Raw genomic sequence first — 26,097 nt, 5'->3', positions numbered from 1 at the left:
GTTAGAGAAGAGGAATATAAATTTCATATATTGCTGAGAGAATCTGGTCATCTCAGTGAGCTTGATAAGGTTCTGGGTTGAATCCTTGGTGTGACAGGCATATAGGCTAAATATAAAGAAGTTCTGAATTTGACAGTCAAGCAGTCATGAGGGAGTTATACTATCAATGTATAGCATCATTGAATATTATTAATATAGAAGACACTGCCCCAAGACAGATTTTGGCCCAGAAAACAGAAAAGTCTTTTGGGTTTCATATATTTTGTTTATAATTTCCCTCAAGAACATTTCTAGTTTTTGCTTTAGACTGTTTTCTTTTTGTCTCCAGAGTAAGAAATCTATCAAATACCAATTTTTGCTACCTAACATAGGAATAATTCTAGAATAATCACTTTATAACCTGATTTATTGACCTGAACAATTTTCTCTGGTCTTAAGCACTATTGTACATTGCGATTTTAAAAAGTTATACTTAATTGTGTAAATGTTCTATGGTTTATTTAACTTTTCCAGTTTGGACATTTAGTTGCATCTATATTTTTGGCATTATTGTAAATTTCAGATAGATTATCTTTGTGTTTTTATCTTATCATTTTTTGAGGGGGAGCTTTAAATTCTTAGGAGTGCAAGTTCTGGGTCACAAGATATGCTATTGTGCCATTATTTAAACTTTTGCTGAAGTTTAATCAACTAGAAAAAAAAATTATGTCAAGGTGATTTTAGAGAAAATAACAAAGCCATATTCCTGAATAAAAGGTAACCATGCAAAAACAAATCAATGAATTTTTTTTTCAGTTTAGATAAGTGACTGAAAGTTCAGGATGGTTGATTGAATATTCGAGTAATTGACTTATTTCTAGCTACAGGGAGATGTAAATATACTCTGGGCTTAGGAAGAACATTGTTGAAGACCTGGAAACATTGTTTCCTTTCTACATCTGAAGGATTTTTGTTTGTTTAGAGTGAATAATAGCTTATATCCATAGAATCATAGAATCCTAAAGTCAATGCAGACCTAGGTATAGCTGTTGGCATCAGAAGGAAATAAACACAGTGCTATACATAGCAGGGGAAAGGAGGAGATACCAACTGTATATTTTGATCCCATAGAGGCAACACAGAGAAATGAGAAAAGGAAATAGCAGAAGGCAGTAAGACAAAGGAAACACAGAAAATAAATAGTCTACTATGGTAAACAGAGGTCCAGAAGTTATAGGATCAAAATTAGTATGTAATGAAAAGAAGACCCTGAATATCCAACATGGGAAAATTGGTTAAATACAATGAGAATGTTAATCCAAATTCAATATGGACTGTACCTTATACAACAGTATTGTGCCAGTGTTAAATTTCCTGATTTTGATAATTATACTCTACTATGCAAAAGAATTTCCTTGTACTTAAGAAATGAATGCTGAGAAGGGTAAAGACATGATTTTTGCTTTGAGACATATTTTGAGATGGTTTAAACATAAGCATATGCACGTACACACACACAGGTACACATTATGATAAGTAAATGTGACCAGGGGTGCGTGGGTGGCTCAGTCAATTGAGCATCCAACTTCTCCTCAGGTCATGATCTTGCACTCTGTGAGTTCAAGCTCTGCGTTGGGATCTGTGTTGACAGCTCAGAGCCTGGAGCCTGCTTCAGAGTCTGTGTCTCCCTCTCTCTCTGCCCCTTCTCCACTGGTGCTCTGTCTCTCTCTGTCTCAACAATAAATAAACATTAAAAAAATAATAAATGTGACTAAATGTTAACCGTTAGTGAATTTGGGTGAAGAAAATAAGGGAGTTCTTAATAGTATTGTTTCAATCTTTATAAAATTTGAAATTATTTCCAACTGAAAATTTGAAAGAAAAAATAAGAATACTATATTCCCTTGGATAAAATTATTCAAGGATGAATGTGACCCAAAATGGGCCAATTATAATTCTTCTTGTAACTTTTCTATTCTTATCTAGCATCAAAGACTATCTTCTTGGGGCGGGGGGGTGGTCTCATGGTACTGGAAGATATAAGTTTAGAGCTTCCTCAACGTCATAAAACATTTTTATTTGGCAAACTTCTCTCCTGCTCCGTGGGATTTTATAAGGCTGTTGCAGAATTAGATCCTTGATCCATCTTCCTGTCCTCAATGTTTAATTCAGGGATTAGCATGAGACCACAGCCCCGTCAATCAGAGTATTCTCCAAATCTTTTTAGCAAGTGCTACTATGGATGACTGTTTCTTGCCTTTGGAATTTCAATGCTAGAATAATATAAATTTAGAATTGCTTGGGTCCATATTCCTAGGCCTCAAAAAGACACTTTATTTGCAGCAGGAGATAAGGAGATCAAACATGTAAAATAAAGCAGATATGAACTAGGAAAAAAACATCTATAAGGTATTTTTAACTCCATCGGTCCAATGCCTGAAACCCAAAGATTCAAGTACATACTTCCCTATTATAATAAATTATAATAAGCCAATAAATTCTCTGTACTTTTAGCTTAAATTAGTTTATATTTTGAAGTTGTTGGGTCGAATATTCCCTATTTGTCAATTATGTCAAGTTGGTTAATTATGTTGTTCAACTTTTCTATATCCTTACTGATTTATGTGTTTGTCCTATCAGTTGCTGAAAGAGTTGTTTTAAAGTCTTTGAATATAATCGTGAAACTATTTTTCTTACACTTCTATAACATTTTTCGTTATTTTGAGGCTCTAAGGTGTGTACAAACTTAGAACCGTTATATTTTCCTAGAGGTTTTACCCTTTTGTCACTATGAAATGTCTCTTTGATCTTTAATAATATGTCTTACATCACAGTCTTCTTTGATATTAGTGCAGTTTTAAAATCTAAAAATATAAAAGATGTTCAATAATTCTCGTATTCTTTTATTTTTAATTTTTCTGAATTTTAATATTGAAAGTACATCTATTATAAGTACCTTTATTTGAGTTTAGTTTCTTTAAAGTATTTTAATATTCATCATTTAATTGTATTTTCAGTTCACTTTCACATTTAATGAATTTCCTTATATATTTGTATTTAAAGCTACCATCTTGTAATTTGTTTCCTATTTCTTCTGTCTGTTCTGTGTACCTTGTTTTCTCCCTCTAAGCCTTCTTTTGTTTTATTTTTTTCTTTTGTTTGTTTTTAAATACTCAATCTGACACCCATTAGCTTGTGAGTTTCACATTCTAATGCTATTTTTACTATTATAGCATTCCTTGACATATTAACAGCTCTCTTAGAGATTACAACATTCCTTTTCAGCTGATTGAAGTCAAATATAAATTAATTTTCCAGACAATACAATGACCTTCATATGCCATATATATATAGATATATATTTTTTAATTTTTTTCAGTTTACTTTTATTTTGAGGGAGACAGTGCATGCAAGGGAGGGGCAGAGAGAGATAGAGAGAGAGGGAGAGAGAACATATCCAAAGCAAGCTCAGCACAGAGCTGGATGTGAGGCTCAAACTCATGAACCATGAGATTATGACCTGAGCTGAAATCAAGAATCAGACGCTTAACTGACTGAGCCACCCAGGAGTCCTTGCTATGTATGTTTTTTAAACATAAAACATTTTGTTTCTTTTTTACTGTCAATATCCATGTAGGTTTGCTTATTACTTTCCAAACATATTGCTCTTGCAAATATTTTTCCTTCATCTTTATGTTTCCCTCTTGTATCAATTTCATCTTTCTGAAGAACTCCCTTTCGAATATATTGAATAAAACATATGGGCACTAAGGGTGTCTGATCCGAGATAAATATAACCCCCTTTCGTAGATGCAGATCAGGGATAATTTATAGCTATGTCTAACTCATCCCAGTTGAGAACTTGCAGTAGTATCTAGTTTTGTTAAGGTAAACACTCATAGACCTCTCCTGGTTGTTGACTCTGCAGTATTCTCCTTTTCTGAGTTTTAGCCTCACTTCCTAACTACCTCTTAAACTTCCTGGTCTTTATTTTGGATGCATAGACTGAGAACCACATTGCTTTCTTTCTGGCTATCTGCTTGACCTCTCCATGGCCAAAACAGCCTCACAGGGATGAGATTAACCATACATTTAGTTAAACTCAAATTCACAAGTCTGGAAATTTTAGTAAGTGATGCTTTTTAGTTGATCTATGTTGAAAAAAAATTCATCCCCTTAATAATGTGTATTTCTCAAAATCATGTAAACTACAAAACATTTTATTTCTGTTTTATGCTCAACAATACATATAATTAATTTTCCATGAAAATACTAAACTATGTTGCTCGTTTTATAAAATCAAGACCATTTCACATGTTTTTTACATTAAACTTCAAATCTATTAATGTACATACATTGTAGGTAAGTATGAAAAATTACTGACAATTGTTCAATGGGTTTTAACTGCACTATTCACCTATAACATTCCTTTGAGTAAAAAAGCACTTCATGTTCTCAGCATAAAGGCCTTTGTTACTGAGAATGTGCTTTTTCTGCATCTGAACAGCCCGAATTGAGTTTTATTTTGAGTTTTGTACCTGCTTCAAAGATTGTTGGCACACAGATAAAGCTTTATGAAAACACATGGAGGTTGTAAATGCCACGAAAATGCTATTTTTCTACTCTTGAAATATGTGTCTGTAAATGACAGATGATTATTGATTTATTGGTAGAAAATGCACAAAAAGTACCAAGACCTAACTGACATCTCAACTCACACATGTCTCGCATTTAGCAAAGAAATCACAAATATTATATACTTTTCAACTAGGGCTCTTAACAATGGAATTGATGGTGTCACCAGTGCTATGTTTCTCTTCATTCTGAGTCTGAGACTAGTCTCATAAATATGTCCCTTACCAACTTTGACCCTCTCCCACATACTTTAACTGAAAACAGGTAAAATGATACTTTAGAAAGGATTACAGTCAACGGAAAAAAAACTCTCCTCTTAACAAGTTGATCTACTGGAGGAAAACCAAATGCAACTTGCAGCAAAATAGACCTTTATCTCACTTAGTCCATCAGAGATGAAAAACAGCCACCTTTTACCTAATCAAAAGCTTAAATCTGCTCACAGGCTTTACAGCGCAGCATTGTACTATCGTATATTGATTGTGCTGGAGGGCACCTCCTTGTGGAGAACAATTGATTTTTCTTTGTTAGCAAAGCGATTTTAATAGTCTTTCTACAGGCTGTCATGTTTCAAGGCCCCAGAAACAAGATGCACCTGTTACTAGAACTTAGTGATCAATCGCTCAACCCACAGAAAATGTGCCTGTCTGCTGTGCTAAAACACCTCCACAGCAATTACTCAGAAGGTGACTTTAACTCGTTTTGATAAATATGCTTCCTGGGAGTCTCAGGTGGGTTATCTTAAGCATTTTTACCTCTGAGTCTGAAGTTAGGTGTTTTGTTAAATTGCCGTTAAGAGAGTGTAGTTACAGGAACAGATTTTTGCTGTTTAATGTTACTTTAGTAGCTTCGTGCCAAACTTCCTTGCCAAAGAAACTAGCCCAAAGTAAAGGTCACTGCTTTGAAGAGTGAGTGATGATAATAACTGTATTTGTATTGCCCTTGATATTTGAAAATGGCTCTTCTGGCTAATTGTGTGGCGTGACTAAAAAGTCAAAGGTAGGATCTGTAGCTTAATTCGGCACAATTGCTGCCTGTTTGCCTTGACCACTGGTGACCACTGTTTCCTTAATGTTATACAAAGTGTCCCTTATTTTTTTTCCTCTTCCTTGAATCTGGCTCACAAGGTTTCTTTATGTGGGTACGGAGGCCTTTCTGCTACAGTCATGCTAAATTCTTTACATCTTCTTGCAAGTTTTAAAAAACGTGTCCGCACTTTGGCCTTCTAGCCGCCCGACACAACAGTAGGACCAGGTGCCATTGCTTAGGAGGTGGTATGTACTAATCAATCTTCAGTTACATTCTTTAAGGCATGGGTGACAGGGCATGCTTTATAAATGAGGAAATGGGAGAGAAATTTACAAGATGTTAAGTAACATCATCAAGCGATACACAGACATCAGTGACAAAATCAGTATTTCAACATAGTCAGTCCTTGTGTACTAGAAGATGCAGAGCCTTTGCCGGATGTCCCAGCCACATGAAAATCCTTTCCACCTCTAGGGAAAGGAAACCTTGTCTTCAACTCAGCAAACATTTTTGGAAGGTCTACTGCATGTCAAACAGCATGATTGACTTTGGGGATCAAGTAGCCAATGGAGAAAAATACAATCTCTCTTTCAAGAAATCTGTCATCAAGTGAGGGGACGAAATTATCATGAAGGGGCTCAGCAGGGGAAAACGCTCTCTCAGCCAGGCTAAGGAAACGTTTAATGGGAGACATTGCTTTTGCATAAGGCCTGGAAATACAAATGGGTTTTTTATGGGTTTATGTGTCTCCCCCGCCCCCCAAATTCATATATTAAAGTCCTAACCCCCAGTACCTTACAGTGTGGCCTTATTTGAAAATAGGGTTTTTGCCCATGTATCCAAGATTAGATGAGCTCATTAGGGTGGGCTCTAATCTAATATGGTTGGTGTCCTTATATAAGGGGGAAATTTGGACAGAGACACAGGGAGAATGCCATATAAAGATTGGATCTATGCTGCCACAGCTAAGGAATATTGGCAGCAGCAGCCAGGAACTAGGAAAGAGGCTCAAACAGATTCTCCCTCACAACCCTCAGAAAACAAAAAACAAAAACAAAAAATTCTTTCAAATACACTTCTGAAAATTTGGTAACCTTGATTTTGGATTTCTAGCCTCCAAAACTGCGAGACAATACTTTTCTGTAATTTAAGCCACCCAATCTGTGGTATTTCATTAGTGCAGCCGTGGTAGACTAGTACAAGGGTGTTGACGAGATAATAGTAAGGGCGATAAAGAAATGCTTTATTTATTTGAGTTGTAGGAGAAAAAAAAAAGCAAAATATGAAGATTAGGAAATACCTGTATGAGGAAGCAGTGAGGATCCTCTAAACGTATTTTCACTGAGTAGCAAAGTGGCATTTTTGGAATTGTACTTTGGGAAAATTCAACTTATAGATAGACAAAGAACAGATTTAGCTCGCCCTGAAATTTTTTGTAGGTGAAAGTCAGCAAGACAAAAGGATGCTTGATTTGAGAAGAGTATTTAAAACTGGACTTTCTTTAACGATGTAACCAACTCTAATCCTTATATTTGCAGATAAGGGAAGAAGCCCCAGTCATTTTGTTGGAGTTTTTGGAACTAGGAATAATGATGCAATATGTTAGCTCAAGAGAAGAAACATTTTAGAAATGCTCTTTCTCTTCCCACCTGTTGGTAGGTAGAAAAAAACCCTACTTAGTGAAATCAGCAGATTTCAGTTTAAGGGTCAGCTCTTTGATAAACTAACTACAGAACCGGTTCGGGAAATTTCTCCAGGTGTCTGTCATTTTCTCCCTTCCCTGCCCCACCCACTCCCTCCCTTATTTTCCTTCCTCCCTTTCCTTTGAAAGAAAGTGGTGCATGCAGTGGTAGTTACGTCCCTTTGGCTAGCATACAAGTCTCTTGGAGGAATGTGGTGAGTTTACTTTTACTTTAGATTTGTTTGTTTGTTTCATCTTGGATCTCTTTCTCCGTGTCTTTATCCTGTATTAACACAATTAAATTTTTGAACAACATTGAACTTTTAAGAGTTTACCCACCCAATGCTAACTCTCTAATCACTGGAAGTGTTTGCAGAATTTAGTGGTGTCCACAGAAACATAGAGGTTATAGGGATAAATAAATGTGTTGCGTTCACAACTGTATATGGGAAATAGGAACAGCAAATGGAGAAGAAAGTCACAGATTTAGAGAAAAAAATTAAAAGGTAGCTTAGAAGTACAAGGGAAAGAGAACCTGGCCAGTACAGGTGTCAGGAAAGATGAGGGTAAATGTAAGGAAGCAGCATACAAACAATGAACAGGTACAGCAAAAGAGGTGCAAAAATTAATGATTTATTATGGAAAACTCACATCAAGGATCTGTTTCTATTTCCTACCAAAGGAGCCTAGTCTCACTAGGTGAAACAAATCAGTGCCGACTACTAACATAGAGCATTTTACAGGGGTTAAAGGTCAAAGTTGCAAAAGAGGTGATTTGGGCTTAAATGCTGTTGTTATATGCCATGTTTTCCGGGCTGAACCAACAATTTGCCACCTCAGTTAAAAGAAGACAGGAGTTGGCAAACCCGTGGCCTGTGGGTCAAATCTGGTAGACTCAGTTTTTGGAATAAGCTTTTATTGGAACACAGCCGTGCCCATTTGTACATATTGTCCACCACGGCTTTTACATTACAATGACAAAGTTAAATAGTTGCAACAGAGACCATAAAGCTCTCCAAAGGGAAAATATTTACCATCTGAACTTTGACAGAAAAAAAAAAAAAAATCCCTGACCTCTATACTAGACTTAGTTGTTAACATGCATTTTAGAGAAGTCTCCCCTCTGGAAATCCCACTGCTTTTGTTAAAATGCTTTCTCTTCTGTGTGCTAACTTGGCGATCTCGAATTACACGTTGCCAGTTTTTCTCATGTATCAAATGGGCATAATAATAATCCTTTTCTACCAGCACTGTGGCTGGCTGTCCCTGGTATTTTCCAGGGACTGTTGCATTTTTGTTACCCGTGCTGAGGCTCGATACGTTTGTGGCCACCAGGTGTTAAAGTGGCCTCAAAGTTCCAAAGCGTCACAGATAACTTGGTCAATTTTTAATAGAATGCCTTGCACCACCATTTTGTTTAAAAATTTGTTGGAGGCATACCAAAATAATATAAGTTGTGTACCAGGGTTTAAAACTTTTCAGTGAAATTGTCCTTTTGGTTTAAAAAAAAATTATTTTTTTTTGTAGTTTTTATTTTGAGTATAGTTGGAAGACAATGTTCTATTCGTTGTGGGTGTATGACATAAAGATTCAAAAAAGAATGGAATTGAACCACTTTCTAACACCATACCCAAAAGTTTACTCAAAATGTCCTTTTGGTTTTAACTCCACGTCCTCTCTCTCCATTAGGACCCAGATAGCAATCCATGGCACTTAGCCGTTGACAGTCTGACATGAGACTATGCTCAGAATAACCTTTCCCTTCTGATAAGTGTGCAGTATGGAAGCAAGTTGGTCACCGACCGCTCTCTCTCCCCTTGGGATGAGTTCTTGCCCTGGAGGCTTCTGAGCACTCCATGCAGGTAGTTTTTAGTTCTTTTCATCCTTTTTACAGGTATTACCAGAATATCTGAACTCCAACAGATGATACAGCAAAGGCTAAAGTTGGTGACTCTTCTGTCTTCTTACTATTTTATTATTTTAATTTGAAGTGTTTTTCCCCATTTTTATTGAGAAATAATTGCCATATTTAACACTGTTAGTTTAAGGTGCACAGCATGATGGTTTGATTCACATTGTGAAATGATTAGCATGAGAGGTTTAGCATCCATCCCTTCATGCAGATACCATAAAAAGAGAGAAGAAAAAATTTTTTCTCCTTGTGATGAGAACTCTTAGGATTCATTTTTAACAGCTCTACTGCATCCTATACGGCAGTGTTAACCACAGCTATCATGTTGGATGTTGTATGCCTAGTACTTCCTTATCTTACAACTGGAGGTTTGCACCTTTTGACTGCCTTCCTCCAATTCCCTCTCCCCCTTCTCTGTCTCTGCTAACCACACATGTGCTATCTTTTTCTATGAATGTGAATTTTGTCTTTCTGTGTTTGTTGGGTTTATATTTTGCACATTTGTGAGGTCATACACTGTTGGTCTTCCTTTGTCTGACTAGTTTCACATAGCATAATGCTTTCAAGGGCCATCTGTGTTACTGCAGATGGTAGGATTTCCTCATTTTTTATGGCTGAATAATATTCCATTGAGTACATATACCATGAGTTCTTCGTCCATTTTTCCATTGATGGATATTTAGGTTGTTTCCATGTCTTGGCTATTGTAAGTAATGTTGCACAGAACACAGGGATGCTCTTGTTGACAAAATATTTAATTTCTTTTGGCTATATTCTTAGAAATGGAATTGCTGGATTATATGGTTGTTCTCTTTGGGATTTTTTGAGGATCCTATGTACTGTTATTCATAGTGGCTGTACCAATTTACAATTCTACCAATAGTGCACAAGGGTTCCTTTTTCTACATATTCATGTCAGTATTTGTTATCTTTTTTTTTTTTTTTTTTTGATGATGGCCATTCTAACATGCATGTGATCTCTCACTGTGTGATTTTTAAAGAATAATTAAAGTACAATATTTTTGTTTCATGGGTATACCAGTATCTCGTGGTTTAACTTGCATTTCCCTAATTATTAGTGATGTTGAACATCTTTTCTTAGGTCTATTGGTCTTTTGTATATCTTCTTTGGAAAAATGTCTTTCCGGGTCCTTTAGCTGTTTTTTAATTGGCTTATTTTTATTGTTGATACTGTTATTTTTGAGCTGTAAAAGTTCTTTTTATATTTTTGATATTAACGCATTAAGAGATATTTGGTTTACAAATATATTTTGCACTCCCTAGTTTGTTTTCTCACTTTGTTGGTTTCTATTGTTGTGCAGAAGCTTTTTTGTCTGATATTTTCCCACTTGTCTATTTTGGTTTTTGTTGCTTGTGCTTTAGGTGTCCTGTCAAAACAACCATTGCCAAGATCCATGTTAAGCGGCTTTATTCCTATGTTTTCTTCGAGAATTTTTATGGTTTCAGGTCTGACATTTAAATTTTTAATTCATTTGAATTCATTTGAACTCATTTGAATTCATTTGAATTCATTTTTTGGAGGTCCAGTTTTATTCTTTTAAGGTCCATTTATCCCAACACCATTATTGAAGAGACTCTGTTTTCTCCACTGAGTATCTCATCAAATATTAATCAATTATTTATGCTTAGGTTTATATCTCGGCTTTCAGGTCTGTCCCATTAATCTCTTTGTAAGTTTTTCTGCCAGTACCATAGTGTTTGGAAGACTATAACTTTATAATATGGCTTGAAATCAGGGAATGCGATGTTTCCTGATTTGTTCTTCTTTCTCAGGATTTCTTTGTCTATTTGGGATCTCTCATGGTTCCATATAAATTTTAGAAGCACTTTTTTTTTTTTTTTGACAGAGGGGGGAAAAAGAACCTGACTTTAGATTCCTGAGAGGGATTGTATTCGATCTATAAATGGCTTTGTGCAGTATTGGCATTTTAACAATATTAATTCTAACCCATGAACACAGGATACCTTTCCATTTATTTGTATCTTCTTTGATTTCTTCTATCTGTGTCTTGTAGTTTTCAGAGTAGAGATCTTTCACTTCTTTGGTAAATTTATTCCTAAGCAATTCATTGTATTTTTTTGATGCTGTTATAAATGGGATTGAGTTTTTTGTTTCTTGTTGGGAAAACTTGTTGTTAGTATATCAAAACACTACTGATGTTATTATATAGAAACACTATTGTGTATTAATTTTGTATCCTGCAACTTTACTGAATTCATTGATTAGATCTAACAGATTTTTGGTTGAGCTTTTAGGATTTTCTATATATAGAATAATGTCATCTGTGAAAAGAGACCATTTTACTTCTTACTTTTCAATTTGAATAGCTTTTATTACTTTCTTGCCTGACTGCTCTGGCTAGCACTTCCAGTAATACGTTGAATAGGAGTTGTGAGAGTGGGCACCTTTGTCTTGTTCTTGATATTAGAGAAAAAGCTTTGAACCTTTTGCCATTGAGTATGATGTTCACTTGTCACATACAGCTTTTATTGTGTTGAAATAAACTGCTTTTATGCCTAATTTAAGAGCTGTTTTTTTTTAATCAAAAAAGGATGTTTAATTTTGTCCCTCCTAACTATTTAATTCTTAAAAACTTTTGAGGGACATAGTCACCAATTTATACATGTAAAAACTAAATCTTAATAGGAAGGTTAAATAGACTGAGGTTCTAGTTAGTGATAGAAGATAGGTTTGGTATCACAACTGTTTCATTCCAAAGCCCATGGTCTTGAGCCTCAGTAATTGTTAGGAGTTTGAATTGTGTCTCACACAAAAATGAGTACTGTCATAACCTCCAGGAACACCAAATCTTACTTTATTTGAAATTATGATCACTGTAGATATAATTTAAGATGAGGTCCTACTGGAAGAGGGTGGACCCCTAATCCGACCTACCTGGTGTCCTTATTAGAAGATGGCCATGGAAAGAGAGAAATACAGAGAGAATCCTATGTGACAAAGAAGGCAGAGCTTAGATTTAAGCAGTTTCAAGACAAAAGACCCCAAAGTTTGCTAGCAAACCACTAGAAATTAGAAAGAACCAAGGAGAGATTCCCCTATGGTTTTCAGAAGAAACACAGTCCTTCTGATACCCTGATTTTGGACTTCTGCCCTTCAGAATCAGGCCACAATAGGTTTCTACTGTTTGAAGCCTCTTAGTTTGTGGTACCTTTTCTTTTTCTTTTTATTTTTTTGGCAGTTATCAGAAACTATTATAGTAATACAGAGTACTCTGTCTTACATTATTATATATTTATAGAAACTCGAAAAAATGTGTTATGAGGTTATGAATAGAGAATGTAGAATGTAATACAGTCCAAGAGGGACAAACTAAAACAACTTTCAAAGTATACAGAAAAAAGAGGGGGGAAAAGAGAAACAATAACAAAAAGCAATTTGGTTATAAAGTCAGATCTCTGATGACATCTGATTTTAAAAGGACATTTATAAAGAACGAAAAGACGGAAGTAAAACCAAGGTAAATGAGTACGGTTAGCTCATTATTAACAAGGTTGACATTTTGTGGTTTAGTTGTGGTGACCCTAGAGAAGGTAGCTATAGAACTAAAGACCAAAAGTAAATAAATACATATTAGATTTAATGTAAACTTCTCGAAGTTAAAATGACATCAAGTGTGGCATTCTAGAAATGGCATCCAAAGAAGGTAATAAAACTAGAATAATGGTTTAGATTTAACAACCATAAGCTGCCTAATGAAAACCAGCTAAAATTGCTTTCTGTTGAAAGAGTCTGTTTTTAAAAAAGGGGAAAAAAAAGAAATCATGTATTATTGTTGCCTATCCCATCTCAGCTGAGCTGAGCTCTCTGTTTTCCCAAAATAGGAAGATAACATTAAGGTGTCCCTACTCTGCAATAGACTCAAGCCAAGTCCTATTTGAGGCCATGTGGTTCCAAACAATAGACATGTCTAATATGTAGACATTTTGAATGATTCATAAAAGTGTTAATCCACTCAGAAACATCGATTTCTTTTACCCTGATTAATCTGAAAATGTCATTCTCCCTTTGGAAATTAGAGTTGTGTATGTAAGAAGTACCTGAAATGTCAAGTGTGCAAACGCTTTACATCTAAAACCATGGTCCTCTTTTGGTCTTTGCTTTGTAGCTGCTTGGATTTCCCTTCATTCAACCTTGCCTACCTGACCAATCCTGTCCTTCCTTTAAGGTAAGTTTAAGAATCACTTCTGTTAAACCTCCCAAGCTGCCCATCACTTAGCCCATTTTGCTAACTTACGCTTTGTACCAACAGTCCACCTTTTAAATACTATTTATTACATTATCTGGCATATAGAATGTGAGCCTCTTGTGAGCAGGGCCATGCCTTATTGATATTTACATAAGTAAAGTCTAGTATAATGTCTGGCATATAATAGTTACTCTCTAAAGAATGAAGGATCAAATGTAATTTGAGAAGAAAATTAGAGAAAATGCAAAGTGATTCATTAGTAATTTCAGATCTAGAGATGATCAAGCATAGGCTTAAGACTCAGGTGGAGGCCGTATCAGTGACAAGGCAGAAATGCTACCTGCCTTTTCTGCTTCCATCTTCTGTTCAAAGGAGAATCCTCTCAAAAATTGAGCCAAGATTGGGGCGCCTGGGTGGCTCAGCTGGTGAAGCATCCACCAGCAGCTCAGGTCCTGGTCTCACGGTTCGTGGGGGCTCACGGGTTTGAGCCCCACATTGGGATCTGTGCTGAGAGCTCAGAGCCTGGAGCCTGCTTTGGAATCTGTGTCTCCCTCTCTCTCTACCCCTCCCCTGCTCATGCTCTGTCTCTCAAAAAAATTGTTAAAAAAAGTTTTTTTTAAATGTAGCCAAGATTATGGTTAGGAGAATTTGAAATTGAAGATCAACAGTGACTAGGAAAGGCACTAGACTGCTCTCAGTGCATTCAAGTCTCTGAGAATAGATGAAGAACATGCTAAAATTTTGTGTTTTGTTTTTAAATCTTTCCATGTCACTAAGCTGTTCTGATTCTCTCTGCACAATGTCAACCAGGAATCCCTTTTGTTTCTTTATTGCTAACATTCCTGTCAGACGTTGATTATCATGTACTTTAAATAACACAGTAGCCTAATTTTTACCTTATTTTCTACCTCAGTTCTGTTTCCTCTTCATTTGGCACCATTCCTCCATTTGTCATCTTAAGTTGTTCTCTGCACACCCACAGTCTGAAACTTACTTTCCTCAACCTGGTCATCAGTGGCTTCTCTAAACTCCTTTAAACCATTGTTCAAACATGATTTTCCACCAACCCCAGGAAAATATTTATTTCATTTCATTTCATCATCTGGAATAGATTTAATTTTCTAAATGTATCATTGAATATAACTCAAATACTTTATTTTTGAAAGAATATTTTGAGGATACTTGATGCTACCTGCCAGTGAAGTACCCAAGCCTCCTGCAGAATTCCATCCCCTGTTTTGTGCCATTATATCTCTGGGAACCCTCTAACAGATTCTCCCATCCTCATAGTTCCAGCAGTGTCTCTAATTTTGCCCAAGAAGCTGTCCTTCTGATGAAAAGGGCCTACTGAGTGGGGTCCGTCCCAGTTGGAACCATGTACGCTGCTCTAGGACATTACCACTTAATCCAGCTGTTGGGTGGGTCAAAGGTACGTTTATCTCCTATATCACTATCAACTTCATATCCCTAGTTCATAACATCCATATGGCACTTACCTGATCTGGTTGTTAGATTAATAATCCAGTTTGATTGAATTATCTGTTAGAACCACAGCAGCATAACCACTCCCTTTATCACTGAGAAGAAGCTAGAACTAGATCTCCCAGAATGGCCTTCATTGCATGGCCCTGGGTTAAAGTTTCTCCACGTGAAACGCTTGTATGCTATTTGGAATGTGAACAGAACTGGCTGTTAATTCTTCATAGGCAGAAGCAGCAGAGCTATAAGGAAAGACACAATTCACTGTGCAGCTCTAGGTTGACGTCTTAGCTTGGACGTCAAGAACAAAATACTGTAGACTGGGTGGCTTAAACAACAGCATTTATTTCCCACAGTTCCAGACTGGAAAGTTCAAGATCAGCGTACAAACATAGTTGGGTCCTGGTAAGAAATCTCTTCCTGCCTTGTAGATACCAAGTGCTTTTTGGCTGTGTCCTCACATTGTTGTAGGGGCGGGATGGGGGCATGCAGTGAGAATTAGCTCTGATGTCTCATCTTATCAGGACACTCATCCCATCTAAGGGCCTTACCCTCTTGATCTCATCTAAATATTATCTCCCACAAGTCTCATCTTCAAATGTCATCACATTGGGAGTTCAGGCTTCAACATAAGAACTTTGAGGGGACACAAATCATCCATAGCAGTTGAGATACTGGGGGAAAGCATCCCAGAGATTGTTGAGAATTGCATCACCTTCTTGCAGGGTTTTTGAGAACCATCTACTTTGGTGCTTGGGGTTGAGATAGAGGCTAGCAGTTTGCCTGAACTCTGGTGGATATGCTAACTTTTAATAATTTAGAATTAGGACTTTCTGTTGGTAGTAACTGGTTCTGGTGACTCCAGAGCTTGCTCTATCCCAGCCTCCAGTCAACCCCTGCCTCCACCTTTATTTAATACTCCATTATACTTTTCTGACTAAGCAGGTTGTTACTTGTATATGCTGCTGCATAAGACAAAATAGATTCAGCCCTGAAAACATTTGAGTCTTTGGCTGGGATCTCTCAACACAGTGGTTAACACATGCTAGCTTTGGGAACACAGAAATGAGATTCTTCTACTATACTTTATACTATGGATATACTGTGCCTTGTATATTTTGTACCTTAGATTCAGAACCCACATTTCACAACCAGAACTCTCAGATAGGTGGTGACAAACTGGATTCTTCCCTTGTCTTGGAGACTGTAAGAACATGTATTATATTTTTTTAAGTTTTTATTTAAATTCCAGTTAGTTAACCTATAGTATATTACTAGTTTCAGGTGTAGAATTGGTGATTCATCACATACAACACCCACCGCTCATCATAACAGGTGCACTCCTTAATATCCATCACCCATTTTACCCATATCCCTGTCCTCCTCCTCCGCCCCCCAGTAATAATCAATATGTTCTCTATATTTAAGAGTCTGTTTCTTGGTTTGCCTCTCTTCTCTGCCCCCCATGTTACTTGTTTTGTTCCTTAAATTCCACATGTGAGTGAAATCATATGGTGTTTGTTTTTCTGACTTATTTCAGTTAGCATTATATATATATATATATATATGCACATATAGAATATATATATACATATATAATGCTATATACATATATAATATGTATACACATATATACATATATAATGCTAAGTAAAATAAACATAAACATAAAAATAAACCTAAACATAAATATATACACACCATACCTTCTCTATCCATGCACACTTGGGTATAAGGACATGCATTAAAGTGAGATGGTTAGAACGTTGAAGAGACACAGATTGGACTTCCTGTTACAACCACCATATGACATTTTTAGTATTGCACTCTAGATCCTCTCTAGTGTTGTGAGAGAATCCTTCATGGGTCTCTTGCATTCCTGCATATCTTGCTGGTATACCAAGATGGAAGGCTGTGACTGGTCCTTACGGCAGCTATTTCTCAGGGTTGTGTTACAGAGAGCAGCTTTAGGAGATGAGGTGATATCTCCCTCCATGATAAACAATAGACTTGTTTACTAGGCTTACTTGTTTACTTTACCAGGCTTACTTGAAGTATACTTACTATGTAAGTGGTAGATCGCCTAAGCTCAATGTTCGTCTGCTGTAACATACCTACTAAATGTGCACACCTACTAAATCTATCTGGGCTCCCTACATCACCCCCTTGGACTTGGGTAGAGGGCAATAGGAATTGACACAAGCGTGATGCTCATGCTGCTTGATATGCAATGCATGATTAAAAAATCCTTTGTCTCTAAACCAGGGGTCTCCTGTCTTCTGCTAGCATCAATGAAACAGAAACAGGCTAAGTTGCTCATTTGAGTAGAATAAAATAAAATCCAACCAGACAAATGGGATGCACAATTGGCATCCCAAATACTAAAGAGAGATATGCAGTTACATGCCTTCCCTCTTCTGCTAGGTTATGAGCTTCTTGAAGACAAACATTTCAATATCACTTCCTTCACTTTAGGAGCCCCCTAGCTCTACATATTTGCAACTACGTTAGCAGTCATTAAATGGTTACTGAATGAATTAATAAACTATATGAACACATACTGCTTTCAGCTTTTCCAAATACTTATTAGAATACCTCAGAACATTTGCAGAAACACAAATTAACAAGCTCCATTTCTATAATTCTGATCAGTACAATTTTGATTTTAGATTGTGAGGACTAAATAAATCAGAGTTTGTAAAGTGACCTAGAGGTTATAGGTTCTCAAAATTCATTACCCACTTGTCTAGTTTATTATTTTTAAATAATTCATTTTCTCCCAGTTTCACTGAGCTATAAGTTTAAGGTATGCAGTATAACAATTCGCATAATATATATTGTGAAATGGATACCAAAAAAAAAAAATAATGGTCATCATGTCATATACATGTAGAAAAAAGAAGAAAATGCTTTTTTCCCATTGTTATTAGAATACTTTAGAACTTACTCTCTGAACATCTTTCCTGTACATCAGACAGCAGCCCCCATGTTTGTTCCTTAAATTCCACATGGGAGTGAAATCACATGGTGTTTGTCTTTCTGACTTATTTCACTTAACATTATATACACACACACACACACACATACATACGTGTATACATATGTATACACGTATGTATGTGTGTGTGTGTGTATATATATATACATATATATATATATATATATATATGTATATATAATGGTAAGTAAAAAAAATACACACACACACCCCATACCTTCTTTATCCATTCATCAGTCAGTGGACATTTGGATGTAAAGACATGCATTAAAGTGGGATGGTTGGAATGTTGAAAGGACAAAGATTGGACTTCCTGTTTCAACCAACATCTGACGTTTCCAGTATTGCACTCCAGATCCTGTCTAGATCCTGTCACGATCCTGTTGGACATTGCACCCTTAGCATTTAATCTTTTTATAACTGGAAGTTGGTATTTTTGGACCACCTTCCTCTAAATTTTCCTCCCTTAGCCCTTCATATCTGATCCAGTAACCACAAATCTTCTCTCTGTTTCAATGAGCTTGGGGTTTTTTGTTATTGTCGGTGTTGGAATCCACTTATATGTGAGATCGCATCAGTCTTTGTTTTTCTCTGACTTATATGACTTAGCATTATGCCTTCAAGGTCTATCCATATAGTAGCAAATGGCAGAGTTTTCTTTTTTATGACTGAATAATATTCTGCTATACACATACACATAAATGTATGTATACACTTAGAGGTATGTATATAACCTCCATGTTGTAGCTCTTATAATGTTGCTGTGAACATGGACCACAGATATCTCTCTGACATAGTGTTTTTTCCCTTGAATACATTCCCAGAAGTGAAATTGCTGTATCTTAAAGTTGTTCAATTTTTAATTTTTCAAGGAACTTCCATACTGTTTTGCATAGTGGCTGTACCAAATGTATAATCCCATTAAAAGTTTACCAGGACTTCCTTTTCTCTATGTACTCACCAGCATTTGTTCTGTCTTGTCTTTTTGATGATAACCATCGTAACAGGTGTGAAGACCACATTATGGTCTTGATTTGCATTTCCCTAATGATTAGGGATGTTGAGCACATTTTCATGTCTGTTGGCCCTTCATATGTCATCTTTGGTAAAATGTCTATTCAGGTCCTTTGCCCATTTTTAAACTGGGTTATCATTATTATTTTCAATTTAGTTGTATGAGTTTTTATACATTTTGGATATTAATTCCTTTTCAAATATATGATTCGCAAATATTTTCTCCCATTCTATACACTGCCTTTTCATTTTGTTGCTGATTTTGATTGTTGTGCAGAAGCTTTTTAGTTGGATGTAGCTCTACTTATTTTGCTCTTTTGCTTGTGACTTAGATATATTATTAAAAAAGTCATTACCAAGACCCACGTTAAGGAGCTTTATTCCTATGTTTTCTTCTAGGAGGTTTATGGTTTCCAGTCTTAGTAAATCTTTAATCTGTTTTGAGTTGATTTTTCTGAATGAAATGAGTTAGGGATCTAGATTTATTCATGGACATTTGGATATCTATTTTTCCCAGTAACTTTTCTTGAAGAGACAGTATTTCCTCCATGGAGTTTTCTTGGCTTCCTTGTCAAATAGTAGCTGACCTTACATTTATTACTGGGCTCTTGCAAGTCATTTATTTTTTTAAGTTTATTTATTTTGAGAGAGAGAGATAGAGGGTGAGAATGAGAGTGGAGGAAGGCAGAGCGAGAAAGAGAAAGAGAGAGAGAGAGAGGATATCAAGCGGGTTCCATGCTCAGCATAGAGCCGGACTCAAGGCTTTATCTCACTACGCTGGGATCATAACCTGAGCTGAAATCAAGAGTCAGATGCTCAACTGACTGAACCACACAAGTCTCCCAGTCATTCATTTTTTAAATGAATCATGTGCAACCTATGTTTTCTTGCATTATTTTTCTCATATAAATAATTTCAACTTAACAATGCTCAAAAATTGTAATGCTTTAATTAGAAATTACTGCCTATCCTGGTAAAATCTGTGTGGAATGAAATGAGGCAATTATAAGATGAATTGAAGGACCTGTTATTTGTCTTGCCTTCTGAAAGTAGACCTATCCCTGCTATCAACAGCTATTTGCTGAGACCTCATATGTTGAATGACATAAATAGCACTCCTGCTCTACGTTTTTTTGCCTTATCTATTGGATTATGACTACATTTACCTTTATAATTAATGGTTCTTACACCAAGTGTGAAGGTTGCGAGTTTCCAGGTTATTTTTTTTTTTTTTTTCCTGACACAAAACAAAGACTTCAACAATTAAAGGTCACTGGAAGCCTCTGGTGCCCTTTCAAGCCTAACTGCAATTTAGTCTTTGGTTCCATAGCTGAAAGTCATGGTTCCATAGCACTGACTTAGCAAGGCTGGCAATAGGCCATAAAAGTAAGCCAGTGGGTAAGAATCAAGTGAAATGGGCCAAGGTGGTGGGGTTTACCAGCCTCTAAAGCTCTTTGGTTTTGGAATGGCAGAATACATTTTGGTTTTAATTTTCTAATTTGTGGTTCTAAATGCCTCAAGATTTAGTCAAGGATTAAGCTTGTGGTTCAACTTCCTTTTTCCTGGGGGTATGAACTGTTTGAGTTGAGCCACCAACCCATATCCCTGCAAATGAAACATATTTGCATTTCTCATGTGTGTAAGCCTAGTAAATGTTGATTGCTTCCAGCTCACTGACAGGGCACCAGCGTGTTTTCCATTTTGTTACTAAATAATAAAACCTCAAACAGAGGCACAGTCTCTGGGCTTAACAGGAAGCATGACTCACACCTCTAAACACCAGAGAAGAGAAATAGCAGTGATGCACTTAACTGGTTTAAAATGCTTATTACCATCAACTTTGTAACATACATTAGAAACAGTGGTCTTTGTAACACAATCTTTCCCCTTGAGCATGGTGAAGGGCTCAAGGGCAATATTATTTCAATAGAGGAATGTGTGAAATGATACATACCATGTTCTACGGGCCCTAGAAGAAGGATTTACTAATTATGCATTTACCTTTCTGCTTCTCTGCTTACGTGTCAGAGTTTTTTGCTGTTGTTGAAATGCAAATAAAAAAAAATCAACACACATTGGTTTCAACAGTAAAGGAAATACTTTGGTTTATATCCAGGTTAGTGGACTTTAGGCATTGTATATAATCAGGATTGAACTTTGTATGTCTTTAATTCCCTTCCTTTTTTTTTTGTTTGTTTGTTTAGTCATGGTAGGAAAATGGCTGCAGTAATGTTGGGATGCATACCTTTAACCACAGGATCTGGAATTAATAGATTTTATCTTTACAGAACCATGGAATGAAAGTACCAGGCTTTACTGACGGGACCAAAGTAGGTCACACCCATATCTCTGACCCAACTACAAATCACTGTGCTCAATGCTAGGGCTTAGGTCTGGACCCGTGACTGTTCTGAACGTGTTCAAGAGTGAAGGCACTTCACTGGCTGGACCAGGCCATTTAGCCCTTTCCCCTCATTCCCTGGAACTAACAGTGCGTGTCACTGCCAATGGCAGCCAAAGCAGAGGGCTGCAGCATGGCCCTGGGATGGTGCTCACAGGGCAAGATCCACAGTGTCCACTACAGTGTGGAACCAAGTCCTGGAGTGGGATTGAGGAGATTTATGTTGGAGATTTAGCTTTAGCTAAATTGTCTTTGTGATTTTTATCTTTGTGATTTTGCCAAGTCTCCTGGCCTGATCCTTCAGCTGTATTTTAATTTCTTTTACAGAGGATGTTTTCTACAAATCTACTCCTGGGCTTCTTGTTTTTGTTTTTGTTTTTAGAAACTTCGTATCTAGTTCATGCAACCTGATTCCAACACCAAAAAATAACTCGGTCACTTTAAATGCCATATGGAATAAATAAATGGTTCAAAACAAATCAAATTTAATTCCCTGTAAAAATCATCAGCATTGGTTATTCTGATTAAACATGTGAGGCCAGCAGAGGCCAAGGCTTTTGGCTGGCCTATAAAGAAGAAATGAGAGGAATTAGGAGGCAGGAGACTAAAGTCACTTTGTGAATTAGAAAGTGATGGCAGAATTGTTATTTTTATAACTTCCCAGAATAAAAAATAATGTGGGTTTACAGCTGAAAATTGGCTGGTGATCACAGCCTGGCAGACTTAGCAAGGGCACATGTACTGTGTATTTGAGGGAGTTGATCATCCAGACTCTTAACTTATTTTCTAACATTGAAAATAACCAAAACTGGAGGGAAATCTTACCACCTAGTTCAATTCAATTCAAGGAACAAATAATGATTCAGTAAGCACTGTGTCCCAGGCTTAGCATTGAAGAGATAACAAAAAGGAGGAAGAGAATGAATATCTGTCATCAAGGAGCTTACTGTACTAAAGAAATGAGGTAATCATCCAAAGTTTAAAAATAATTTAAGGGCGCCTGGGTGGCTCAGTCGGTTGAGCTTCTGACTGTTGGTTTTGGTTCAGCTCATGATCTCATGGTTCGTGAGTTCTGGCCCTGCACCGGGCTCCCGTGCTGACCGTGCAGAATCTGCTTGAGATTTGTTCTCTATCTCCCCCTCTCTCTCTCTCTCTCTCTCTCTCTCTCTCTCTCTCTCTCTTTCTCTTTGCCCCTTCTGCTTGATCTCGCTCTCAAAATAAATAAACATAAAAAAATATTTAAGAACACAATTAGGAGAGAGTGATTGTATTTTGTGGATGTCATTGGTGATATCTACTACATATAAATAAATGATGTCAGACAGTGTATAAAAAAACAAAAGCAAAATAATGCAAGCTATGAGTTAAACTATATAATTTTGAATTTGCTGATACAATAATGGAAAGACAGATTTACATGTGTTGCTCAAAGTTATCCTGTTCTCAAGTGGCACAACCAACATAAAAACAGGTTTTCTGTGACTCTCAAGTGTATACTTTGCCCCACACCAAGTGGCCAAATTGGCAAGGGTTGTTGTTAAATATCATTAAGATTCACTCCTTCCTATCTTTGGTTTTTCACAAAACAGTTTTTGTCTGTAGTCCTCTGATTAAACAAGTAATCTTTATGGACTTTATTGTCTCTTTACTAAATTTCACCTTTATGCTGGTGGGACAACTCTGTTGTTTTTCTGATACTTTTCAAGATAAATTTTATTTTCAAATTATAAATTCATACATTTCCAATGTATGCAGTTTGAGGGGAAAAAATGAGATGAGGAGGTCATGCATGCATATTCCACCAACTAAAGAAAACACTGTTAACATTTGGGTGTACATTTTCACCAGTTGCAGGATATCCATCATGGGGTCTAGACATGTTTAGTCCTTCCGCTAAGGCCTCCCTCCATCTCCCCACCCCTTCTACATCAGCACTTTTTTATTCTTTATACACGGCAATTTAGTTTACTTTTAGCCAGCTTTTGATAGGGTAATTAAGCCAGATTTCATTTAAGACTACTTACTGATCTCTAGATAAGAGGAAATTTCCAGCCCTTTGCAAGAAAAATTCTCATAATTTCCTTTGAAAGCCAACATATTTATGAGAGTGCTTTGCAATAAATCCCTTTCTTTTATATCTTCTAAATTAAACCTACATTGTGTTTTGAAGTCTTCAAAAGTTATGAAAACAATTATTATTTCACTCATTTCACTTTACAAAGATAACTTCCTACAAAAAAGAGAAACGAGCTTATGCAGACATTTAAATGGAGTAAAATGGACCGATACTCTTATAAAATTATGTCAAGTCCTAGTTCTGGAATTAATACTGGCGACAGAGAGACCACCAAGAGAGTATTTATAGGTCAAGGAGATGAGAAATACGTCTCCTGATATGTTTGTAAACGTCAAGACTACAAGTACTTTGGCAGTGGGGCTCCTGGGCTATGGTTATCTGGAAAAAGAGAGACCAGAGGGAGGCAGAGAAAGAGACTAGAGATGAGAATCCAATTACGGGGAGTCCTAAACACCACTTAAAGAATATAAGATTCTAAATGTAGTCACTAGCAGACAAAGCTGGAATTAAATTTTAATTTGTCAATTTACTCAGTTGTAATTTATCTGGAATAATAATAATAGGTAACATTTATAGCTTATAGTTACACAGCTAGTAATATGACAGTCAGATTTAAAATCAGCATTCTAATCTCCAAGGCCATAGACTTGGCAATTCCACCATAATAATTCCCCAGGTGGGGGAGGATAGAGTGTAAAATCCGAAGCATGATCTCTGGAGGTCGAATGCTTAGATGAGCTATTATCAAAGCATTGTTGGTGAAATCCTCATGGTGATGAGGGTGGTCCCAGCGATCCTGTCAGGGAATTTGCAAAGTCAAAAATCTTTTAATGATAGTAGTAGGAAGTTATGCACATATTTTCGCTGTGTTGACAATTGCATTCTTGTTATAAAACCAATGGCAGATACCATTTCTACTGTTTTAGCAGGACTAAAGATCTTGGCAACAAACAGTACTAAGTCCCTGCATTCACAGAAGGGAGAAAAAGCCATACAAAAATTAATCTTCTTAAATCTCAGTCTTTGAGTTCATGCCTCTTTAATATTCTGTGTGAAGAAGTGAGAAGTACTCATTAAGAACATCTGCCAAATAGTAAGTTCTGATATTTATTTCAAAAGCACTTGTGTGATTGTTTCAGTTGGAAGCTGAAGTAGCTATTTTTTCTATGAGCACCAGTTTTACTTGAAAGAATGGTGGACAGACAATAACATGGGTCATTCAGACTTGGTAGTAGAAAATTTTCTAGAAGAGAAAGAAAACAAGCTTATCACTTCAAGGAAAATAACTGATGGTGTTTGTTGTCAGTGATAAAATTTAAGTGTTCAAGAGATAATTAGAATTTTGAAAAACTTCCACTCATCAGTTTCTAATATTTAAAGATTTTTTATAAGATTAGTGATGATATTGATGAAGATGATTTTTAAAATATTATATAATAAACAGGGTCAGTATTGGGAAGATCTGAATAATGCAATAAAATATTATTTTCCAAATAGTCACTGCATGATGTTACATGATAACAAAGTCAATCATAACATATGATAAACCAATGGATTTTAACATTACACATTACAGAAAGTTTTTTGTTTGATTTCAGATACCATATTGCAACTGATTTTTTAAAAAAATTCTACTTGCTGGATTTTGCTATGATATCGAAGAATACTCATAATAACATACAAAGGTTATTTAAATACTCCTCAATTATTCAATTACATAATAGTATGAAGCAGGCATTTTTCATTTACTTCAACCAATACAACATATTACATCAGACTGAGTGTAGAAGCAGATAGGAGAATTCAGTTCTTGATTGAGTCATACATCAATAAGATTCACAAATATTTAAAACAACAGCACTGTTCTCACTGAATCTTTCTTTTTGGGAAATAGTTAGATTTCATATAAATATGTTATCTCAAAACAATTAAAAATATTAAAAATGAAATAGGAAAATCTGCAGATTTAGGAACAATAATAGAGATCCAGAGAGGAATCCTCATAAGAGGAGACAAAATCTAGAGGCAATCCTAAGTATAAAAGTATGGGAAGAGAGTAGAGTGGGTATGACTACCAGTCTTCTAAATGTGATGACTCTAAAAATTATGTTACTTTTTTTTTTTAATGTTTATTTTTGACAGAGAGCATGAGCAGGGGAGGGGCAGAGGAGAGGCAGGCACAGAATTGGAAGCAGGCTCCAGGCTCTGAGCTGTCAGCACAGAGCCGAACGCGGGGCTCAAACGCACAGAGTGCGAGATCATGACCTGAGCTGAAGTCGGATGCTCAACCACCTGAGCCACCCAGGCGCCCCTATGCTACATTTCATTAGGATAAAGAATATAGAAAAAAACAGATTTTGGAACTTTGGGAGGGGAAATGTTGATTTTAGTTTTGGACATTTTAATTTGACACTTAACAGAGAAGATTTCTTTCGTCATCTTGATTTGGAAGTTAGAAATAGGTGTCTCTACCCAAGGGAATTGACTGGGCAAAGCAAAAGAGGTTTAGTAGATATTAGCAATTCCATGTGTAAATTAATGCGATTGGAAAAATTAACTAGGGAAAATACATATAAAGATAAAAAAAAACTGAAGACCAATCTATCATTCTCAGGGCAGGTGGGGAAAATCAAGGGCAAAAAACAATAAAACAAAACAAAAAC

Source organism: Lynx canadensis, chromosome A2 (genome assembly GCF_007474595.2).
Source record: "Lynx canadensis isolate LIC74 chromosome A2, mLynCan4.pri.v2, whole genome shotgun sequence".
Classification (NCBI taxonomy): Eukaryota; Metazoa; Chordata; class Mammalia; order Carnivora; family Felidae; genus Lynx; species Lynx canadensis.
The sequence above is the reverse complement of the archived record's forward strand: the minus strand, read 5'-3'. Positions refer to the sequence as shown.